The following is a 12,441-nucleotide window of genomic DNA, read 5'->3' on the forward strand; positions in this document are numbered from 1 at the left end:
TATGTTGTGGATCTCCGGCATCGATGGGAGACTCCCTGTAAGTACCCTCCACTCCAAGGTAAGTGTCCGAGTCATTACCCCTTTATCAGTAAGGAATTGTGCGTCAGAGTAAACTTGAAACTGGCCTTCAACGCACCACTGGTTTGGCTGGTCAGAGGCAGGGGTGGGGACCTGGGCTGGTGCGCCGGATGTGGAGTCTGAACTATCATCCTCATTAGACGAGGCCGACGCTGCAGCAGTGGCGGGTGCGGGAACATCAGTAGATCCTGAAGCTTCCTCGGACCAGGATACTCCTAAGGAGCCAGGCGCTCCTTCCTCGTTTGTTGCTGACCCAGAGGGTGTGCCGGTCAGTGTGCGCTCCTCATCAGACAGGGAGGCAGTGACTACGCTGGACGCCACCGTCTTGGGTGTGGCTTTGGGGCACGTGCAGCATGGGAAGTTGCGGAAGTGGCTGGGGGCACATATTCAGGGTCCCGCTCATCATGAGTCACGATGATTAAGTGTGCAGACGGGCCAACAGACTTGGATCGCCCGCGTGCGTAGGCTCGGTCTTGCTTGGGTGCCATAGTAGATAGTACCTGAAAAGGGTCACCATTAGTAAGAGTAATGTCAAACAAGACAAGCAAACCCATACAACATAAAACATTTAAATTAGTGTGTCAGTAATAGTGAAACTATATGACACGATGGGCTGGATGACGGCTCATCCTGGATACGACGGATCGTCATGAGATCCGTCATGTGGTACTTTAGTCAATGTATATCGAAAGAACCCTGAAAGAGGGGTCTCTGACCATCATGACGGTCAAGCAGGACGGACCGTCGTTGGGACGACGATATGTCATAAGAGTTCGTCGTAGGACACTTAGAAAATTTTGAGAGAACCTTAGAAACAGGGTCTTTGATAACCATGACGGTCGTGCAGGACGGACTGTCGTGAAGACAACGGTCCGTCGTAGGACACATAGAAAATTTTGAGAGACCCTTAGAAACAGGGTCTCTGACAACCATGACGGTCGTGCAGGACGGATCGTCGTGAAGACAACGGTCCGTCATAGGCGTCGTTGGGTAGGGGTGCTAGGGCTTGTGCAACGGACCCTACGACGGTCCGTCGTGTGTGCAACGGGCCTTCATCGGGGTCTCGTTCTGAGTAGCAGTGTTAGAACTGGGGTACCCTCTGCATCCCCGATGAACCCACATGATTGTGAAGTGTTGTGGACCTATATGTGTCTATCCCAACGACCTAAGAAACTACCAAAGCAAAATCACCTATGCCTAGGGTTAACAACATGGCACATACGAACATTTTGAACCTAGGTTTAGACATAAGCATATAAATGAAACAGTATACGACTAAGAACTAAGCTAATACTAACTACAAAACCAAAATGCAAGATAAATAAGTATAAATGTAGAGACACGTACCTTGGAAATGGAGAAGAAGACAAACGGAGAATGATTCTGGCAAGGTAGACACCGACAGTAGCAGCACCGACAAGTAGATGATAATGATAAGGCTTAGGTGGTTTTTGGGAGCAATGATCAGTGAGGGGAAGTGTGGAAGTTTAAAAGAGAGGGAAGATGAGGGGAATAAGGAAGTAATGGGGTGGAATATGGAGGGGGAAGGATAAACGGTCAGATTTTAAAGAGGGTCCAGACTGGTCAGGTCGGGTAGATTTCATTAATCGCGCGACGGTTCCCCGACGACGGTCCGTTGCACTTGACACGCCTGGCCGTAGGTTCCGTCGTGTGTGCACTAATTTAAAAAATGATAGAAATAGATACCTGGTGTGACGGGTGGATACGACGATCCGTTGCATTCGCAACGGTCCGTCGTTCTATCCGTCTGTGGCTACTGCGGAGTAGTTCTCTGCAAAATTTCCTGGTGATGTGCCATTAATAAAAAGACGATAAGTATTGGGTTACCTCCCAACAAGCGCCTGATTTAATATCGTGGCACGACTGGGCCACTTGATTACTCAGACTTCATCAAGATGGTATGCCTCGATCACTTCATTCGCCGATTCAGCATGCCCGAGATAGATTTTTATGCGCTATCTATTCACCTTGAACCGCACACCCTCCTTCGTTTCCAACTCAACTTCTCCTTGAGGGAATAGTTGGGTAACCGTGTAAGGACCAGTCCATTTGGACTTGTGTTATCCTTGAAACAAGCGCAATATGGAATTTAATAGAAGCACTAAATCCCAGACCATAAACTCTCGTTTTTCAATTTTGTTGTCATGATACTTCTTCATATTTTCTTTATATAGGGCTGAGCTTTCATAGGCTTTCAAGCGAAATTCATCAAGTTCATTCACCCATTTAACCGTTGCTCAGCAGCTTTGCTCCAATCCAATTTTAACTTCTTCATAGCCCACATGGCTTTATGCTCTAACTCAACCGGAAGATGACAAGCTTTCCCACATACATGTTGGTATGGAGACATACCTATGGGAGTCTTATAAGCGGTCCGGTAGGCCCAAAAACCATCATCAAGCCTCCTTGACCAATCTGTTCTACTAGCATTCACTGTTTTGGACAATATCTGTTTGATCTCCCGATTCGATACCTTAACTTGCCCACTAGTTTGGGGGTGGTAAGGAGTGGCCACATTATGACGCACACTGTATTTCTCGAATAACCCCTTGAACAATCTGTTGCAGAAGTGGGATCCCCCATCACTAATAATGGCCCTTGGAGTGCCAAAATGGGAGAATATATTCTTTTTCAAAAATGCAGTGACACTCTTCCCTTCATTGTTTGCGAGGGATATGGCTTCGACCCATTTAGATACATAATCAAATGCTACAAGAATGTACTTCATCCCATGAGAACTCACGAAAGGGCCCATAAAGTAAATACCCCACACATCAAATAACTCAACCACAAGAATGGGGTTTAGAGGGAGCTCTTGCTTTCTTGAAATATAACCATCTCGTTCACATTTCTCACATGATTTAGCAAACCCATGAGCATCTTGATGAAGAGTTGGCCAATAGTAACCACATTGCAATACCTTGTGAGCGGTTCGGATACCACTGTGATGTCCGCCAACAGGTGAAGAATGGCATGCCTCCATTACACTCAACATTTCACATTCTGGCACACAACGCCGAATAAGCTCGTCGGCACAACTCCTATACAAGTATGGATCATCCCAAAATAAATTCTTCACATCGTACATGAACTTTTTCCTTTGATGAAAGGACAAGTCTGATCGAACAATATCACTAGCCAGATAGCTCGCAAAATCGGGTAACCATGGAATCAAGTCTTGTGAAGCAACCAATACATGGTCATCGGGGAAAGTATCATCAATGTCAGTCTTATCCCCTAACTCTCTCATAGCTTCATCCTCTAGACTAGACAAATGATCAGCAACTTGATTTTCAGTCCCTTTCTATCCAACACTTCAAAGTAAAATTCTTGCAGCAGTAATACCCAACGAGTCAGCCTTGGTTTCGCATCCTTTTTGGCCATCAAATATCTCAATGTTGTATGGTCAGTATGCACTATAACTCTAGTACCTACCAAACAGGAGCAAAATTTCTCAAAAGCAAAGACTACTGCGAGGAGTTCTTGCTCAGTCACTATGTAGTTCTTCTGGGCTTAATTTAGGGCTTTACTAGCTTAGTAAATTGGGTGAAGGATTTTGTTTCTTCTCTGTCCCAATACTAAACCAAGAGCTACCCCACTAGAATCGCACATTACCTCAAATGGACTGTTCCAATTCGGAGAAATAATGATAGGCGCAGACACTAACTTCTCTTTTAGCTCACTGAATGCTTTAAGACAGGATTCATCAAAACAAAATTTACATTCTTTCTCCAGCAATTTGCACAATGGGTGTGAAATCTTTGAAAAATCATTGATGAATCTCCGATAAAAACCTGCATGCCCAAGTAAGCTTCTCACACCTTTCACAGAGATCGGCGGGGGAAGTCTCTCTATTACCTCAACTTTAGCTCGATCAACCTCTATGCCCTTTTCTGAAATGCGATGACCCAACAGAATACCCTCTTTCACCAAGAAATGACACTTTTCCTAGTTTAGTACCAAATTGAAGTCTTCACATCTCTTAAGAACCTCAGACAAATTGGTCAAACACCGCTTGAATGAATCACCAACTCCAGCATCTAACCACACTATAATTTCCTTCTTCACAACCTCTTGCATAGGAGGATTCAAGCGTCTCTAGTGCTCAATACTCGGCTTATGATCAGGCATGAGTTGGATTTTATGAGATAAAATACCAGGAGGGATCCCAATAATGTCCGCAATGGTCCACCCAATAGCTCTTTTGAACCTTTTTAGTACCTTCACCAAAATCTGAACCTGTTGTTCATCTAGGTCTGATGCAATGATTACCGGCAAAGTGTCACCATTTCCTAAGAATTCATACCGAAGATGATGTGAGAGATCTTTTAATTCAACTTTTTGAGCTTCCTCTATAGATGGTTTAGTGGGTGGGGACTCGCGATTCTTCATATCAAGCTCAAATTTCTTTGGTTTAAACCAAACATCACCTCAGTTAAGAGCAGCGACTAATGACTCATACTCTTCAATGCAATCGCTATCAAACTTCATTATCACTGCCGCTAATTCTTCGACACCTAGACGTTCTTCTATTTGTGTCTCAAAGGTCTCACCCATGTTGTAGGATATAGCAGATGCCGATTCGAGCTCACCACTCTGCCTGATGGACCTACAAATATTAAAGGTCACTTCCTCACTGTTCAACCGAAATTTCATCTGCCCCTTCTCCATGTCTACTAAGGCTTTTCCCGTAGCTAGGAATGGCCTCCCAAGGATAATAGGCACTTCAAAATCAACCTCACAATCATGAGTAACAAAATCGGCCAGAATGATGAATGACTCCACTTTTACTAGCACATCATGAAGTATCCCTATGGGCCATTTTACTGTTCGATCAGCCATCAGTAGCCGCATCGCAGTGGGCTTTGGGTCACCCAAACCCAACTTCTTATAAATCGAGAGTGGCATGATATTTATGCTTGCCCCTAGATCACATAATGCTTTCGCAAAATGTAATAGCCCGATTGTACAAGGAATAGTGAACGCACCCGGATCTTCTTTCTTTTGGACCAGCAATCTTGTAGCAATACCACTACAATGCTGCATTCTATCATCATCCTCAAAAGTAACCAATCTTTTCTTTGTGACCAAATCTTTCATAAAGTTGGCGTAACCGGGCATTTGTTTAAAAGCTTCTACCAACGGGACATTAATAGAAAGTTGCTTCAATATTGTTATAAAACGCTGATATTTGCCATCCTTAGTCTTTGTCACTAATCTTTAAAGAAATGGGGGTGGTGGCCTAGGCATGAGAGTTACCTTTTTAGGCACTTCAGTATCTTCTGCAATGTTATCCTCGAAGTTAGCATCAACATTTACCACTTTATCAGTGTCTTTTGTGACCTCATTCACATTAGATGGCAAAGGTGGGTCAATGGTTTGCTTGCCACCGCGAGTAGTAATTGCCATACAATGTCCATCATTTTTCGGATTTTGGACAGTGTTGCTGGGAAGAGTGCCTGGTTGCCGTGTGTTCACAGTTGCAGATAATTTGGCCAATCGTAACTCAAGTTGAGAAGACAACGGTCCGTCATAGGCGTCGTTGGGTAGGGGTGCTAGGGCTTGTGCAACGGACCCAACGACGGTCCATCGTGTGTGTGACGGGCCGTCATCGAGGTCTCGTTCTGAGTAGCAGTGTTAGAGCTGGGGGTACCCTCCGCATCCCCGATGAACCGACATGATTGTGTAGTGTTGTGGACTTATATGTGTCTATCCCAATGACCAAAGAAACTACCAAAGCAAAATCACCTATGCCTAGGGTTATCAACATGGCACATATGAACATTTTGAACCTAGGTTTAGACATAAGCATATAAAGGAAACAGTATACGACTAAGAACTAAGCTAATACTAACTACAAAACAAAAATGCAAGATAAATAAGTATAAATGTAGAGACAGATACCTTGGAAATGGAGAAGAAGACAAACGGAGAATGATTCTGGCAAGGTAGACACCGACAGTAGCAGCACCGACAAGTAGATGATAATGATAAGGCTTAGGTGGTTTTTGGGAGCAATGATCAGTGAGGGGAAGTGTGGAAGTTGAAAAGAGAGGGGGGATGAGGGGAATAAGGAAGTAATGGGGTGGAATATGGAGGGGGAAGTATAAACGGTCAGATTTTAAAAAGGGTCCAGACGGGTCGGGTCGGGTAGATTTCATTAATCGCACGATGGTTCCCCGACTAAAGTCCATTAAACTTGAGACGCCTCGTCGTAGGTTCCGTTGTGTGTGCCCTAATTTCAAAAATGACAGAAATAGATACCTGGTGTGACGGGTGCATACGACGGTTCGTTGTATTCGCAAGGGTCCGTCGTTCTATCCGTCTGTGGATACTGCGGAGTAGTTCTCTGCAGAATTTCTTGGTGATGTGCCATTATTAAAAAGACGATAAGTATTGGGTTGCCTCCCAACAAGCGCCTGATTACATATCGCGGCACGACTTGGGCCACTTGATTACTCAGACTTCATCAAGATGGTATGCCTCGATCACTTCATTCGCCGATTCAGCATGCCCTAGATAGATTTTTATGCGCTATCTATTCACCTTGAACCGCACACCCTCTTTCGTTTCCAACTCAACTGCTCCATGAGGGAATAGTTGGGTAACCGTGTAAGGACCAGTCCGTTTGGACATGTGTTTGCCTGGAAACAAGCGCAATCTGGAATTTAATAGAAGCACTAAATCCCCGACCATAAACTCTCGTTTTTCAATTTTGTTGTCATGATACTTCTTCATCTTTTCTTTATATAGGGCTGAGCTTTCATAGGCTTTCAAGCGAAATTCATCAAGTTAATTCAAATCATTTAATCGTTGCTCTGCAACTTCGCTCCAATCCAATTTTAACTTCTTCATAGCCCACATGGCTTTATACTCTAACTCAACCGAAAGATGACAAGCTTTCCCATATACAAGTTGGTATGGAGACATACCTATGGGAGTCTTATAAGCTGTCCGGTAGGCCCAAAGAGCATCACCAAGCCTCCTTGACCAATCTGTTCTACTAGCATTCACTATTTTGGACAATATCTGCTTGATCTCCCGATTCTATACCTTAACTTGCCCACTAATTTAGGGGTGGTAAGGAGTGGCAACATTATGGCGAACACCGTATTTCTCCAATAACCCGTTGAACAATCTGTTGCAGAAGTGGGAGCCGCCATCACTAATAATGGCCCTTGGAGTGCCAAAACGGGAGAATATATTCTTTTTCAAAACTGCAGTGACACTCTTCCCTTCATTGTTTGTGAGGGATATGGCTTTGACTTATTTACATACATAATCAACCGCTACAAGAATGTACTTCATCCCATGAGAACTCACGAAAGGGCCCATAAAGTCAGTACCCCACACATCAAATAACTTAATCACAAGAATGGGGTTTAGAGGGAGCTCTTGCTTTCTTCAAATATCACCATCTCGTTGACATTTGTCACATGATTTAGAAAACCCATGAGCATCTTGATGAAGAGTTGGCCAATAGTAACCACATTGCAATATCTTGTGAGCGGTTCAGATACCACTGCGATGTCCTCCAACAGGTGAAGAATGGCATGCCTCCAATACACTCAATATTTCACATTCTGGCACACAATGCCGAATAAGCCCGTCGGCACAAATCCTATACAAGTATGGTTCATCCCAAAAGAACTTCTTCACAACGTACATGAAATTTTTTCTTTGATGAAAGGACAAGTCTGATGTAACAATATCACTAGCCAGATAGTTCGCAAAATCTGCGAACCATGGAATCAAGTCTTGTGAAGCAGCCAATACATGTTCATCGGGGAAAGTATCATCAATGTCAGTCTTATCCCCTAACTCTCTCATAGCTTCATCCTCTAGACGAGACAAATGATCAGCAACTTGATTTTCGGTCCCTTTTCTATGCAACACTTCAAAGTCAAATTCTTCCAGCAGTAATCCCCAACGAATCAGCCTTGTTTTCGCATCCTTTTTTGACATCAACTATATCAATTCTGAATGGTCAGTATGCACTATAACTCTAGTACCTAGAAAATAGGAGCGAAATTTCTCAAAAGCAAAGAATACTGCGAGGAGTTCTTGCTCAGTCACTGTGTAGTTCTTCTGGGCTTCATTTAGGGCTTTACTAGCATAGTAAATTGGGTGAAGGATTTTGTTTCTACTCTGTCCCAATACTACACCAAGTGCCACCCCACTAGCATCGCACATTACCTCAAATGTACTGTTCCAATCCGGAGAAATAATGATAGCCGCAGACACTAAATTCTCTTTTAGCTCACCAAATGCTTTAAGACAGGATTCATCAAAACAAAATTTACATTCTTTCTCAAGCAATTTGCACAATGGGTGTGCAATCTTTGAAAAGTCTTTGATGAATCTGCGATAAAAACCTGCATGCCCGAGAAAGCTTCTCACACCTTTCACAGAGATCGGCGGGGGAAGTCTCTCTATTACCTCAACTTTAGCTCGATCAACCTCTATGCCCTTTTCTGAAATTCGATGACCCAACACAATACCCTCTTTCACCATGAAATGACACTTTTCCTAGTTTAGTACCAAATTGCAGTCTTCACATCTCCTAAGAACATCAGACAAATTGGTCAAACACCGCTCGAATGACTCACCAACCACAGAGAAACCATCCATAAAAACCTCTATAGTATCCTCTACCATTTCAGAAAATATTGACATCATACATCTCTTAAAGGTGGCGGGTGCACTGCAGAACCCAAACGGCATTCTTCTGAACGCAAAAGTCCCATATGGACAAGTTAAAGTGGTTTTCTCTTGATCTTCTTGTGCGATAGAAATCTGATTATACCCCGAATACCCATCAAGAAAACAGTTCCACCCTTTTCCGGCAAGTCTATCCAACATCTGATCCATGAAGGGCATAGGAAAATGGTCTTTTTCAGTCCATGAGTTCAGTTTACGGTAATCCATACACACCCTCCATCCAGTAACCGGTCTCATTGGAACAAGCTCATTCATTTCGTTAGGGACCACATTCGTTCCCCCTATCTTAGGTACACACTGAACCGGGCATACCCAACTACTATCGGCGATTGAATAGATTACTCCAGCATCCAACCACTTGATAATTTCCTTCTTCACAACCTCTTGCATAGGAGGATTCAAGCGTCTCTGGTGCTCAATACTCGGCTTATGATCAGGCATGAGTTGGATTTTATGAGAGCAAATACCAGGAGGGATCCCAATAATGTCCGTAATGGTCCACCCAATAGCTCTTTTGAACCTTTTTAGTACCTTAACCAAACTCTAAACCTGTTGTTCATCGAGATCTAATGCAATGATTACCAGCAAAGTGTCACCATTTCCTAAGAATTCATACCTAAGATGAGGTGGGAGAGCTTTTAATTCATCTTTTGGAGCTTCCTCTATAGATGGTTTAGCGGGTGTGGACTCGCGATTTTTCATATCAAGCTCAAATTTCTTCGGTTTAAACCGAACATCACCTCGGTCAAGAGCTGCGACTAATGACTCATACTCTTCAATGCAATCGCTATCAAAGTTCATTATCACTGCCGCTAATGCTTTGACACCTAGACGTTCTTCTATTTGTGTCTCAAAGGTCTCACCCATGTTGTAGGATATAGCAGATGCCGATTGGAGCTCACCACTCTGCTTCATGGACCTACAAATATTAAAGGTCACTTCCACGCTGTTCAACCGAAATTTCATCAGCCCCTTTTCCATGTCTACTAAGGCTCTTCCCGTAGCTAGGAATGGCCTCCCAAGGATAATAGGCACTTCAAAATCAACCTCACAATCAAGAATAACAAAATCGGCCGGAAAGATGAATGACTCCACTTTTACTAACACATCATGAAGTATCCCTATGGGCCGTTTTACTGTTTGATCTGCCATCAGTAGCCGCATCACAGTGGGCTTTGGGTCACCCAAACCCAACTTCTTGTAAACCGAGAGGAGCATGAGATTTATGCTTGCCCCAAGATCACATAATGCTTTCGCAAAATGTAATAGCCCGATTGTACAAGGAATAGTGAATGCACCCGGATCTTCTTTCTTTGGGACCAGAGATCTTGTAGCAATAGCACTACAATGCTGCATTCTATCATCATCCTCAAAAGTAACCGATCTTTTCTTTGTGACCAAATATTTCATAAACTTTGCGTAACTGGGCATTTGTTTTAAAGCTTCTACAAAAGGGACATTGATAGAAAGTTGCTTCAACATTATTATAAAACGACGATATTTGCCATCCTCAGTCTTTTTCACTAATCTTATAGGAAATGGGGGTGGTGGCCTAGGCATGGGAGTTACCTTTTTAGGCACTTCAGCATCTTCTGCAATGTTATCCTCTAAGTTAGCATCAACATTTACCACTTTATCAGTGTCTTTTGTCACCTCATTCTCATTAGATGGCAAAGGTGGGTCAATGGTTTGCATTCCACCGCGAGTAGTAATTGCCATACAATGTCCATTATTTTTCAGATTTTGGACAGTGTTGCCGGGAAGAGTGCCCGGTTGCCTTGTGTTCACAGTTGCAGATAATTTGGCCAATCGTAACTCAAGTTTCTTAATCGATATTGCATGTGTATCAACTTTTTTCCCAATACCCGCTAAATCATTCCTCAGCTCTTTATCGTGCTCATCACTAGCATCGAACCTCCTCATCATTTTATGCAACATATCCTCAACTCGCGACATACTACGTCCACCATCCCTAGGAGTAACTTCACGATTTTGAGGAGGGACATAGGGTCCATTCCTGTCCTTTCTATTACCATAGTTACCCCTGTTGAAGTTGTTGTCACAATTGTAGTTTCCATCTCGGACATAATGACTCTCACGATTGTAGTTACCATAGTTGCGACCTTGATTCACTTGACCTTGGCCCCTATTCTCCTGATTAGAGCCTTGGGCATTTGGTCAGAAACCCCCCATCTGTTCATTTCCTGCATAGGAATCCTCCTCATAATAACACTCATCGATTTGAGGTGGTGGTTTAGCCAAGTAGTTGACTACATTAACCTTTTCTGCACCCCAAGTGACATGTTTTAGTACCAACCCAAGCTCAGTTCTCATTTGAGCCATTTCTTCACGAATATCATCTGTGGTTGGGTTGTGAATGGACTGCACTGCGAAGGTGTTTCTCCCTGTATCAGACTTCCTAGTACTCCAGAAAAGTGTGGCCTGTGGTAAAGGAAGCAAAACTAGTGGCCCATCCGAATTTGCTATGTTATCATAGCCTCTGTAGTATGCTTGGGGCCGTGGAGTGGGATTCTGTCCCCTCTGTTGATGTTCACCCGGAGCATTGGGTAACATCTGACCATGAACATCAGCCGGAGCTAGGATGTTCTGGTTTGGATCCTCATCATTGATTTCCAAATTATGATTCATGTTTCGCAATGTACGTTCTAGCTCGTGATCGTAGGGAAACAACGGTTCTCTTCCTCTACGTGTATTTGGCATACAAGGAGGATAGTTCTGAAAAGAAATCAAAAACAATAAAACAAAGTAAAATCGAGAAAATATCAACTAAACTATAGTAAGAAGTTCAAGTTAATCTAAAACCTAAATTCCCCGGCAACGGCGCCAAAATTTGATACGCTCAAACTTACTTCTCAAATGAGAAGTAAAGCGGTCGCGTCAAGTAAATAACCCAACAAGTGAGGTTGGGATCGTTCCCACGAGGAAAATAGTATAGACTTAACTTCAACTTGTTATTACTATTGTTGGGTTGATGACTTCCTTAGAAAGTAAAAGCATCAAAGAGGGGTTTTTATTTCCTAACGAGCAAACATAACTAACGAACTTGAAAGAGACACTTAACAACTTTTAATGTTGAGTTTTAATCAAGTAATCAAAGTAACTAGGGTTTACGTGTTCCCCACAGGTTCATATCTCGATAATTCTAACTATAACAATTCTTTCCTAGTATCTTGCATGCAAAGTGATAAGTTATGTATTTCTAAATACTTGGTCCGGCATCTCAAAAATCTCACACCGCACCTTGGTCCGGCTACGTGTGTTGCTTTCCTAACCCTTATCCTTACCTCATATTAAGCATCGTATTCGATATTTGACTAAGTTATTACCTAGTACCATCAATACTAGCCTAATAGATAGTATACACTAAATCTATGTTAATAATTCTTTTCCTATTATCTACCTCCTTTGTCCGGCAAGTAGCATTAAGGCGAGTTCTAACGTTGATCATCGGTTAAAAAGACTTCTAAGTGAAAGAATTATTAATACATGCAAGACACGATTCTAGAATTGTTATTTTAGCTAAGGTTTATCTCATTATTTTCCTATGCTTCCCACAACCCTAGTTATGGAGTTTAGTTCCTCATAGCCATAAACACAATA

This window comes from Solanum lycopersicum, chromosome 10, assembly GCF_036512215.1.
Source record: "Solanum lycopersicum chromosome 10, SLM_r2.1".
Lineage (NCBI taxonomy): Eukaryota > Viridiplantae > Streptophyta > Magnoliopsida > Solanales > Solanaceae > Solanum > Solanum lycopersicum.